Source organism: Pelobates fuscus, chromosome 9 (genome assembly GCF_036172605.1).
Source record: "Pelobates fuscus isolate aPelFus1 chromosome 9, aPelFus1.pri, whole genome shotgun sequence".
Classification (NCBI taxonomy): Eukaryota; Metazoa; Chordata; class Amphibia; order Anura; family Pelobatidae; genus Pelobates; species Pelobates fuscus.
In genome coordinates, this window is record NC_086325.1 from 160,956,765 (window position 1) to 160,969,179 (window position 12,415).

Sequence of the window (12,415 nt, forward strand, 5' to 3'; positions counted from 1 at the left end):
TTAATGCACACACAATGTCCTGTCTCTCAGTTTCTGCAATCTGATTGGAATCTTGAAAATGTTAATACTTAATCATTTAGCTCTTTCCCAATTCATCTTTGCTTGTCTTTCCGTATTTATTCAAATTGTTTCTCACATATTCTATGTATACTCTCTTTAATACCACTTTCCTTTTTTGTTTTTTCACTTCTTATTTTTCCCAAATTTATTAGATATATAATATAATATGCATGCACTGTGCTGTCACACCTGAACTGTATGTATTTTTCTTTTTTTTATTAGGATACATTGCAGGAAGAGGGTCTGTTGGGTTACTGAAAATTCATTTGAACACTGGTACATAAATCAGAAGCTCTGGCAGATCCACTTATCCAAGCCACTGTCACAATTTAATAATCTTTATTTTAATTCATCTTTAACCTTCATAGGATTCACTAATTCCTATGTATTCAGGCAACCAGCCAAGGAGGGTAAATAAATCCCCAGGTACAGTGAAGGAAGTAGCTCAGTTGGTTATGATTCCATTTGATCACAGGTTACCCATTCATCGTTCCATGGTTGATAATTGAGTAGCATTGAGTTGTCTCGTTGTAAAATCTATTCCTTTGCACATACTTGAAAACAGGAAAATTTCAACGCAAGATTTTAGTTTAAATGGTTTAATTTTTAAGGTGAAAAGTGACAGATTCACAAACTAATGATGTCTATGTTAATGCTGTTTAGAACAGGCCCTGTATCAGGAGAAAATGGCCTCTGGGCGCATCCTGCGCTAAGCATTGTGGGGACTGCGTTCACGCTATTGCAGTTCCTGTTACTGACATATATCTACTTTAATACTGTGACGATGATATAGAAACATCTTCAAAATAAAATGGTGTGCACATGCGCATTTTGACTATTGCGCTGTACAGATTTTTGTATGTATATATATATATTTCTAAAAAAAAATTATTTGCTTTTTGTGAGTAGCACACTATACACTTTTTGTATTACTCTTCCAAGAAATTGTTTGTATTTAATCATAAATGCACTCGTACACAGCTCATGTTTGGAAAGCCAGCCTTTATATTCAATTTTGTTTTAATAATATTGTGATACTTTACCTGGGAAGTACAATTATCTTGAAAGTGTGGTAGGAGTCCAGTTTGGAACTGAACCTATTGTGTTTTTTTAATGCATTGTATAGATAATGTATGTAAATTATGCATAACAACCAATTCAGAAGAAGAAAAGACAAACGGGTACTTTGTAAAGTGCTCTAATTTAATGCAGATGTGTAAAATGCCCTGTTGGGCACTATGGAGAAGGTTCTGAGGGAGAGATTTTTACTACCTGGAACCTAGCGCACCCAGTGCTGACTCCCATGCCCCCTCTGACGTCCATGGGGCCGCACAGTCTAATAGCCTTTGATTAAACCAATTTGTCTGCTCAGAGCACATGTGTACTCCTGGCGAAGGAAGGGGAAGGAGGAAGGATTCGGACCACAAAAGTCGGGAGGGAGTGAACACTGTAGGGAGGGTGGGAGAGGAGAGCTAGCTTCCCCTTGCAGGCAGCATGCGGAAGACAGACGTGTTTTATGCACAGTGTTACGTGTGCTGGGGGTGCAGTTAGCCCTCAGCGTACTTTTAAAATAACATGATATGTGCAGTTGTGTCAAGCTAAAACACTGCACATACATACTCTTAGTTACATACTCTTACCACTATCATCACTTCAAATCACTCAAGAAGACATTGTTGTACTAGTAACTCTTTAACCCCTTTCCGACCGGTGACGTACCAGGTACGTCCGACAAAAAATGGTAGTTAACGACCGTGGACGTACCTGGTACGTCATTTAGTAAATCGGCACATACCTGATCGCTGGTGATCCACCCACCTGCGATCCTGTGGTCTGCCTGGGAGCTCAGGCAGATCCCCACTGCCCTATCCAGGCCATGTGATCGCGGGATCCTCGCGATCACATGGCCGGAATAGCCGGCTTGTGCAGTGCCTGCATGTTCTCAGGCAGTCCCCCAAGTGCCTGAAAAAAAGTTTCAAAAGTTAGTAAAAGTTAAATAAAAGGTTTTTATATATATATATATATATATATATATATATATATATATATATATATAGATATGTGTGTGTGTATATATATGTAAAAAACAAAAAATAAGCGCTCTCTTTCTGTAAATGAGCTGCAATTCACCAACAAGGTGTTCCCCCAACCTTGTGAAACAAGTCAGATATTACAGAATAAAAAGGTGAACAGCGCTAACAATAAATAAGGTACATACGTAATAAGGAATGCTGGCCAGTGGTGTAGCTTAAAAAAAACAAAATACAATAATAATGCAGTATGTCTTAACAATAAGGTGAACGATAAAGGAATATTTAATCCACACTCACACTTTAAAGAGCTATATAAGCTCTATTTCAAGGGCCTGGATGGAATAATCCCCGTCTGCGGATTTCTTGTGACTTTTGAGAAAGCCTCGGCGAAACGCGTCAAGTGAGGAAGATTTTGGACTTTTTTACCCTGACTGGTTTTATAAGTTTATATTTTCACTTTTAAATATTTGCTACAATAAAGTATATATACATTTTATATACACCCAGTCACCTCTTTTTGTCCTACTTCCTATTTATCATTTTGCTGCTGCTACATTTGGGTCCACTATATCCCTAGGGGGGGATTATTTCACCTGAAGCTGTTTTCACTAGAGCAGGTCCTTGCTCTAGTATATGTAAGTAGGATAATTTCTTTATGTGCTAAATTTATACCTACATACTATACTATATGGTGTATTTTATTTGTTTTTCATACCACGAATGCTTATACCTATAAGCCTACCAGGAACATCTCGTATCAAGAAATCCACAGACGGGGATTATTCCGTCCAGGCCCTTGAAATAGAGCTTATATAGCTCTTTAAAGTGTGAGTATGGATTAAATAATACTTTACCGTTCACCTTATTGTTAAGACATACTGCATTATTATTGTATTTTGTTTTTGATTTTTTAAGCTACATCACTGGCCAGCATTCCTTATTACGTATGTACCTTATTTATTGTTAGCGCTGTTCACCTTTTTATTCTGTAATGTGTGTGTGTGTGTGTGTATGTATGTAATATGTGTGTATATATATATATATATATATATATATATATATATATCTATATCTACATCTAAGTACTTTTACATGCACGTAAACACACACCATTATTAAAAGTGTATTTTAATATTGTTATTAAAATACACTTAGAATGACTATATATATATATATATATAAATAAAAATAGAGAAAAAAAAAATGTAAAAAAATTATATACTGGTTTAAATTTGTTCTGTATTTTGATATTAATATACATATATTTATATTAAGAATGAGTGAGTAATCCAGATAGCACTCTCATGACTTTGTATGAAGATAAAACTTCGCTTTTAATGAGCTTTTAAAAAAAAATCAATCAACGTTTCAGTCCTGATGAAAGTCTGTGAATAACAGACTGAAACCTTGATAGATTTTTTTTTTTTTTTTTTTTTTTTTTTTAAAGCTCATTAAAAGCTAAGTTTTTTTTCTAAATGCCAACTCCTGAGAGTGCTATCTGGATTACCCATTCTGTATTTTGGCTTGACAAGCACCGGGCAAGTATTATTGGAATATATGGAGTACAGGATTCTTTTTCTTTTTTATATTTAAATTTAAAATAGGAGCCCTGCACTTACCTGGACCCGCGATCACGGTCTGGGGGGACTGCCGGATACCCCAGCAGTACCCCTGCAGCAGCTCCAGCCACCTGGGCCCTCCAGGACCATGTGATCACCATGAATAAATGCAAAAAAACAAATCACTAACTTTGGCCAGCGTTTGTGACTAAATGGCTACTACAAAATACTTTTTTATTTACCACTATAATGTCTTAAAGCATAGAACTTAGTAAGGCTAACCATACAGATATCTTAGCCATAATTTTATATAGTTAGTAAGAGATCCTCTATTTAACATATATAAATAAATGAGAATACAATATAAAATAAGGATTGTCTTGGAAGCAATAAAGTTTTGTCTTTTAGATATTTATTATATAAAAATATAAATATAGACATATAACATCCATTATAGCAGAGTTTATAAGATGAAATTAAAGGAACACTATAGTCACCTAAATTACTTTAGCTAAATAAAGCAGTTTTGGTGTATAGATCATTCCCCTGCAATTTCACTGTCATTTAGGAGTTAAATCACTTTGTTTCTATTTATGCAGCCCTAGCCACACCTCCCCTGGCTATGATTGACAGAGACTGCATGAAAAAAAAAACTGGTTTCACTTTCAAACAGATGTAATTTACCTTAAATAATTGTATCTCAATCTCTAAATTGAACTTTAATCCCATACAGGAGGCTCTTGCAGGGTCTAGCAAGCTATTAACATAGCAGGGGATAAGAAAATCTTAATTAAACAGAACTTGCAATAAAGAAAGCCTAAAAAGGGCTCTCTTTACAGGAAGTGTTTATGGAAGGCTGTGCAAGTCACATGCAGGGAGGTGTGACTAGTGTTCATAAACAAAGGGATTTAACTCCTAAATGGCAGAGGATTTAGCAGTGAGGCTGCAGGGGCATGTTCTATACACCAAAACTGCTTCATTACGCTAAAGTTGTTCAGGTGACTATAGTGTCCCTTTAAATGCTTGCAAATCTCATTAATAGGTTAACATACCCTTCTGATCATGTCAGCCTCTCTGTCATTTTAATATGGAGCAGCATCTGTCTCCAAGTCTCTCCTCTGTGTTAACATTTAAAAGTACACCTATTTATACCTTAGGTGTCTCCATTTTAGGGTTACCGTAGTTCATATATGAAAAAGTAACACTTTTACTTTATTCATTTTAGGACCTCCCTTAATTTGGCAAACATACAAGGCCATAACTAAAGGGTGCATACGTCATGGAAATTTTCCTGACTTAGTTCAAGATGGCATCTTAAAGTCTGAACATCTTTATCTACTTAAGGTTACCACAGTATATTGTGTACTGAAAGAGGCGTAGCATAGCCTTGAAGCTTGTTTATGCATTATTGTAATTGTAATTCGTCTGGGACAAAATGGCGCAAACATATTATGCACTGAGGTTATTGCTTAACCCCTTAAGACCGCAGGAGGTTCTATGCCGTCCTTATTTAGATGGCTCTAAAATCCGCAGGGCGGCATAGAACGTCCTGCGATCTTATGTACTTACCCGATCGCCGGCGATCGCGGTATGGGGGACTTACCTGGGAGCCCAGGGAGTCCCTCTTCGGCCCCCCCAGGGCCATGTGATCGCGAGGTCCTTGCGAGGACCCCGCGATCACATGAACGGCACAGCCGTCCAAGGCAGTGCCAGCAGGGGGAGTGCCTGTAATGACAGGTACTCCCCCTGCTGTCTGAAATTCAAATAAAATCAGTTAAAACAGTGTAAAAATAAGATTACATATACTTAGATCATATATATATTTATTATATATATGATCTAAGTATATATACACATATACACATAAATATACATGCACTGTCTACATGTATTTTAATAATAATATATACATAATTATATATATATCAATATCAAAATACACGTACAATGATATTGATTAAATATATATATATATAATTTTTATTATATATATTTATATATAATAAAAAATGTATAAATATTTAATACGTTAAAAAAAAATAATACAAAATAAATAGATAAAAAATATATAAACATGCGTAATTTCGTTCTAACTGTATTTTAAAATTAATATATATATTGATATCAAAATACATGTAGAACGAAATAATATATATATATCTATATACATAAGTATATACGTATATATCACTAAATATATACCTATATATAAATAAAAATAAAAAAAATTATATACATATATATGCACACATATATATATACACACCTATATATATATATATAATAATTCTACGCATATATTTATGTAATAATTTTACATAATTAGGTCATTTTATTAATTACAATTAGCGGGACCTGCCTGACAACCCATGCTGAAACTATAGGGAATTTAATTTGCTAGCACTATATTTAACCCTGTAACTTTCCAAGACACCATAAAACCTGTACATGGGGGGGTACTGTTTTACTCGGAAGACTTCGCTGAACACTAATATTAGTGTTTCAAAACAGTAAAATATATTACAACGACGATATCGTCAGTGACAGTGACATTTTTTGCATTTTTCACACACAAATGGCACTTACACTGACGATATAATTGTTGTGATACGTTTTACTGTTTTGAAACACTAATATTTGTGTGCAGCGAAGTCTCCTGAGTATAACAGTACCCCTCATGTACAGGTTTTATGGTGTTTTCAAAAGTTACAGAGTCAAATATAAGGTTTGCGTTTCAGTTTTTTCACATTAAAATTCGCCAGGTTGCCTTTGAGACCGTATGGTAGCCCAGGAATGAAAATTATCCCCATGATGGCATACCATTTGCAATAGTAGACAACCCAGGGTATTGCAAATAGGGTATGTTTTTTTTTTTTTAGTAGCCACTTAGTCACAAACACTGGCCAAAATTTGCGTTCAAATTAGTTTTTTGCATTTTCAAATATTAACACTAACTTTGGCCAGTGTTTGTGACCAAGTGGCTACTAAAAAAGACTGGACATACTCCATTTGCAATACCTTGGGTTGTCTACTTTTGCAAATGGTATGCCATCATGGGGGTAATTCTTATTTCTGGGCTACCATATGGTCTCAAAGGCAACGTAACCAATCTGGCGAATTTCAATGTGAAAAAACTGAAATATGTAACATGCTATATTTGACCCTGTAACTTCTCAAAACACCATAAAACCTGTACATAGGGGGTACTGTTTTACACGTGAGACATCGCTGAATACAAATATGTGTATTGTATTGCAGTAAAAGCAAACAGTATTATGACATTCACAGTTAGAATGTCACGTAGAACTAAAAAAATTAAAAAAACAATCTTATTTTCTCCCATTTTTTAAATATTTTTTTCATATTAAATTATGTTCCATACCTAAATATTTGATGTTAAACGAAAGCCCTGTTTCCCCTGAATAAAATGATATATAATAAGTGTGGGTGCATTTAATATGAAAGAGGTGAATTACGGTTGGACAGACCTGTAGCGCAAATGCCAGGTTTTGTTTACGTTTTTTTTGGATCACAACTTGTACATTTGGCTGCGGTCTTAAGGGGTTAAAGAAACATGTATGAAAAACAATATGTTCCATTTCCAACACCATGTCAGTTTGCAATATCTCTTAAAGACAAAGTACACAGTTTAAGAAATACAACATTTCATTCTAAAACTTGTAATATTTGCATTTGCCCATAACAGAACCAAATGTTTCCATTTGGATTGATGTGGGGCTGGGCACAAGGGGGTGGTAATTTAAAAGTTAGAAAAAGTGTGTGGTTTTTTTTTTGGTTGGTTTTTTAACATGTTTTCATCTTTTTTTTAATCATTTTTTTATAGTAAATTATATAATATGATGAAAATAATAGTATCTTTAGAAAGACCATTTACTCTTTATTGCCTTATTGCAGATTTACTTTAGGTTCCCCACTCCCCATTTCCAGTAAAAACTTTAAATATATATATACTTTTGCCTCCAATGACATCATCCGATTGTCAAGCTGGTAGCCAATCCAATGCTCCCCATAGAGAAACATTGGAAAGTGATGCACATGTACACATTCAAATGTTTCACGTAGGAAAGCATTGAGTTCAGTGCTTTCTTATGAGCTTCCACGTTAACGTGACCGTTTTACTCAGTTCAGTGGAAGCACCACTATTGGCTGTCAGGAAGGCTGAAGTGGCTTTAACCTTCCAATGTAAATATTGCAGTTTCTAAAATAAAGATGAAAAAAAACTTGCAAGGTTAAAAGTGACAGGGCACTGCACCCAGACCACTTTATTGAGATCAATTGGTCTGGGTGACATTGGTGTCCTTTAACCCCTTAAGGACACATGACATGTGTGACATGTCATGATTCCATTTTATTCCAGAAGTTTGGTCCTTAAGGGGTTAAAGTGTGTGCTTGGGGGGCAGTGTAATTGGCAGAAATCAAAACTCTTCCAATCTTAGTTTGCTTAGAGCCGGCGGCGTATGTGACTTGCACTTCGTTTATTAACATTCTTCTATGAACTACGTACAACTAGACTTGTGCAAAACATTTTTGAGCAAGTTCACCTTAATTAAACTCCCTTTTATCCACACCCATACTAATTTATCTTTCCAGGATTTTCATTTAATAAGACTTCACTGGTAAATCCTGAATGGATCGATTTTGTTTGGGTGTGGATTAACAGGAATTGGATTCCAATCAAACCGGTTCAAATTAATTCTTGCACGAAAACTACGTACAACTAAAAGTCCTGAGGACGTGTACACGGCTGTGTTGAAATCGGCGCAGAAAAAAAACCTGTATGGGGCTAATATGCCGAAAGCCAACAAAACACTTTACAAAATTGTTCCTGTAAAAAAAATACAACTTTTTTTCCAAAACCTACTAAGATCACTAAAACAAGTCAAATGGTGTCGAGTGTCGCTTAAATAGAAAAAAATCGACGGAAGACTTCATCAACATTACCAAACAAACTGGAAGCTGGACTTTTAACCACTGAGAAATTGTAGCCTTTTTTTTTCTCCGCTGATGCACACATGTGGTCTACGTATTTATTATTGGTATTTATATAGCGCCAACTTATTCCGCAGCACTTTTACAATATAATAAAAGGTGAAAATGTAATAATAAATTAGACAATTTAAAAATGATAAAAACTGATCAAGGTGATTTGCGCACAAATTGGTAAAAAAATAAATAAAATAAAATCTCATTCCAAATCACAGGTAGAACCTATAAAAACACATGGTAGTGCAGACTGTTAGTGTATATTGAAATAGACAAGGTAACTTGGAGCACTCACAGGTTTTAGAGCCACGCGTTTTCTCAATGTTGAGTAGATACAACGAAAGTCAGGTCCCAACAGATGCTGTAGTTTTCTTGCACTGGTACTCCGGCTCCTGTTTAAAAAAATGAGCTTACAAAAAATGGAATAATTAAAGGATCACTATAGTAACCCAGACCACTTCAGCTCAATGAAGTGTTCTGGGTGCCAGGTCCCCCAGGTTTTAACTTGTGAGGGCTGTAAACATAGCCGTTTCTGAGAAACTATGTTTCACTAAGGGCTTATCCAGCCTCTAGTGGCTGTCTTCCTGACAGCTGCTAGAGGCGCTTCTGCGACACTGAATGTGCAGAACGTCCATAGGAAAACATTGAGAAATGCTTTCCTATGGGCGTTTTGAATGCGCGCGTGGCTCTGGCCACGCATGCGCATTCCGCTCCACTCGGGAGCTGACATCGGAGTGAGAGGAGAGTTCACCGGTGCTGGATTAATGTAAGTGGCTGAAGGGGGACCCTGAGTGTGGGGGGGGGGGACCTAAGGGTTATGTAGTGTCAGGAAAACGAGTTTGTTTTCCTGACACTATAGTGATCCTTTAATCAACATTACCAAAAAAACTAGACCTTCATCCACGAGAAATGGCACCCTCTGAACTCTTTCCACTTTCATTAGGGTTTTTTTTTTTTTGGTTGTATATTTTTTTTTTATATTTTAACACTTTTTTTCTCTGCTGATGCCCACACGTTTTACATATTATTATTATTATTGGTATTTATATACCACCAGCTTGTTCTTCAGTGCTTTCCAATATTCTGAAAGTGGAACATTTAACAATAAATGAGACAATTACAAAATTATACAGGGACGATAGGTAGATGAGGACCCTGCGCTGACGATCTTGCATATTCAAGGTGTGTTTTCTTCACATAGATTTTAAAACTTTTGGAATCGATGGTGTTTTGTGTGCCTACTCCATGCCAAGAAATGGTAAGAACTGAGAACGTGCCAGGGATATGATGGATGGCAGTGACTCACCTGCCTTCAGGAACATCCTTTACATCTGCAGTGCCGATTAAGGACATGCTATGTAGGTTGTCACACCAGTACCTGTAATTGCAAAGCTTTCCCATGGCATGCTTTACCCAAGCCGTACAATAGAGAGTGGGTGAAGTAAGGACACAAATTCAAATTAACTGGAATTGTTTACCAATACACTTCCTTCTTCTGAGACATGACCCACCATATTCCTGTAATTTCCGTGGGCCTCTCCTCTTACCAAGTGCATTGGTTTGAGGTTCTGACTCTGCAACAAGAAAGGTTTTGGCCAGTAGTGGATATTTTATTTTCTTCTTACTCCAAATGTTTCTATTGAAAACATGCCTCTCCGCCAACTATAACCTCCTCGCCATTGGAGCAGCTGTCCCAACTGATAATCTGCTGTGAAAGATCTGGAATTAATGGAAATTATGTTTGCTTTGAAAACAACAAAGCAAGCAGTGTTGGTTTTCAAACAGGTCACACGGCTAACTCTGTTCTATCCGCATACACACCCTGTGCTACATTTGTCGATTTGTGCATATAAAATAAAATATATGGAAATCTATGTACAGTTTTGAACCGTAGCTCATGAATGATGGCGTTTGTTTTTTTTTCCTCAGATAAGCTGGTGATTGATATTTAATTTTAGGCTTCAACATTCCTTGTGGAATCGAGGAAGATACGTATTATAAATCGGTCAGAAGTAAGCACTGGGGATTCATTGTAGCACCCCTTGCTGCTGTGATACCAGTGCGTGATTTCATTGATCAGCCATTAATTGTCTGTAGCTCTACTGTGCTTTAGTCATGTTAAAGGATTACTGTAATGGGTATGAAGCCTGGAGTACTGTGGCTGGTTCACATGTAAACTACTACTTTTATCCTCTTACTTGGGTTCCCACCAGGCTCTGAGACTTCCTGTTGCTGTGATGATGCCCTTCTAGCTTCTGAAGTTGAAAGCGTAAGTTAATTGCTCTTACCCCGTCAGTGACGACCCATTCACAAAAAAAGGGGTTACTTTTCAGTAGCCGGATGCCGCCTGGGGGAGTTGAGATCTGTGCTGGAGGCAACTTTGTGGTTAAACTGTTTGAGAAAAGTTTAGCGTCTTGAGGTAATAGTGCGCCCAGGACCTCCTGGCACCATAACAACTTAACTAGTGAATTGAAAACAGATTTGCAAAATGAAGGCTAAAATAGTCCATCTGTGACTATTGCAAAGCGTGAGGAATTTTCCAAATCAGCTATTGTGATCTAAATTTTGCAACCCAGTTTGCATTTGACTGCACGTCCGTGTATATTCTAAAGGGCTGAGTTATGAGTTAGATTTCATAATCCTATAGATTAATTGTTCAACTGAAACATACATAACTCCCTAAACAAGTTTCATATCAGCCATGTGAGTTCGTGTAAGGTAAGCATACTAAAACAAACATAAATTAATGTTTGTACACCGCTTCAGGTTTTTTTAAGTTTTCGAGCTTCACACATCACTGGCAAAGAGCAGCCAGTTTTACCAGTTTGAAAAAAAAGGGTAAAGGTACTTTTTTGGGGGAGGTTTACAGCAGATCCCGTGCAGACTGGCAAAAACAAAACCAACAATGGCATGAACTAGCTGTGGTGGGGCACAATATATGTGTTTTGTTTGTTTTTGTTTTTTTACTACACTAATGAGCCTTTTTACATCACTTTTTCTGTCTTTCAAAATGTACCGGCCGTAAGAAGAATGATTCGATATAACCTTGTAGAAAGTTTAAACTATACTTTCTCATAACTACCGACTGTCCAAAAACTGGTGGGACAGTCCTAATTTTAACTCCGGGCTGCCTATTGTGAATTCTGTGCAAAAAATGCATCTGTCAGCATGCCCTCCTTGCAGTCCCTCCCTGCCTTCTCTGCCTCCCTCTGTTTCATAGATTGATTGATTTTTTTTTTCTTTTTAAATAGTAGTGAGGCCCACTATTCCCCCTCACCAGCTCGGAGTGCGCGCATGCACTTTGATCCAGTGAGTGGTCCAATCAAATGCTTCTATTTGATTGGACTGCGTGACGGAGCTGTGATGTTGGCATGGGCGTAGAGAGGAGTGTGGGGAGCTTTGACCGGCACTGGATTTCAGGTAAATTAATCTCTTTAACCCGTTAAGGACACATGACATGTGTGACATGTCATGATTCCATTTTATTCCAGAAGTTTGGTCCTTAAGGGGTTAAACCTGCATTTAATGGGGGTGGAATGGGGCGTAATGAGCATTGTCCAATAGTGCATTCTACACTTAATTAAAAATGTAATTAGCCCTTTTATTAAACTCGGCAGCAGTTTTCATCATGCAATCAACTGCCGCTCAAATTTGTGGCAGCGTCGCTGTGACTTCATACATGCTTTGATTTTTATAAAACGAGCTATAAGTATGACCGCTAGAGAAGGTACAGATTTATAACAATTCATTGCTTGCCGT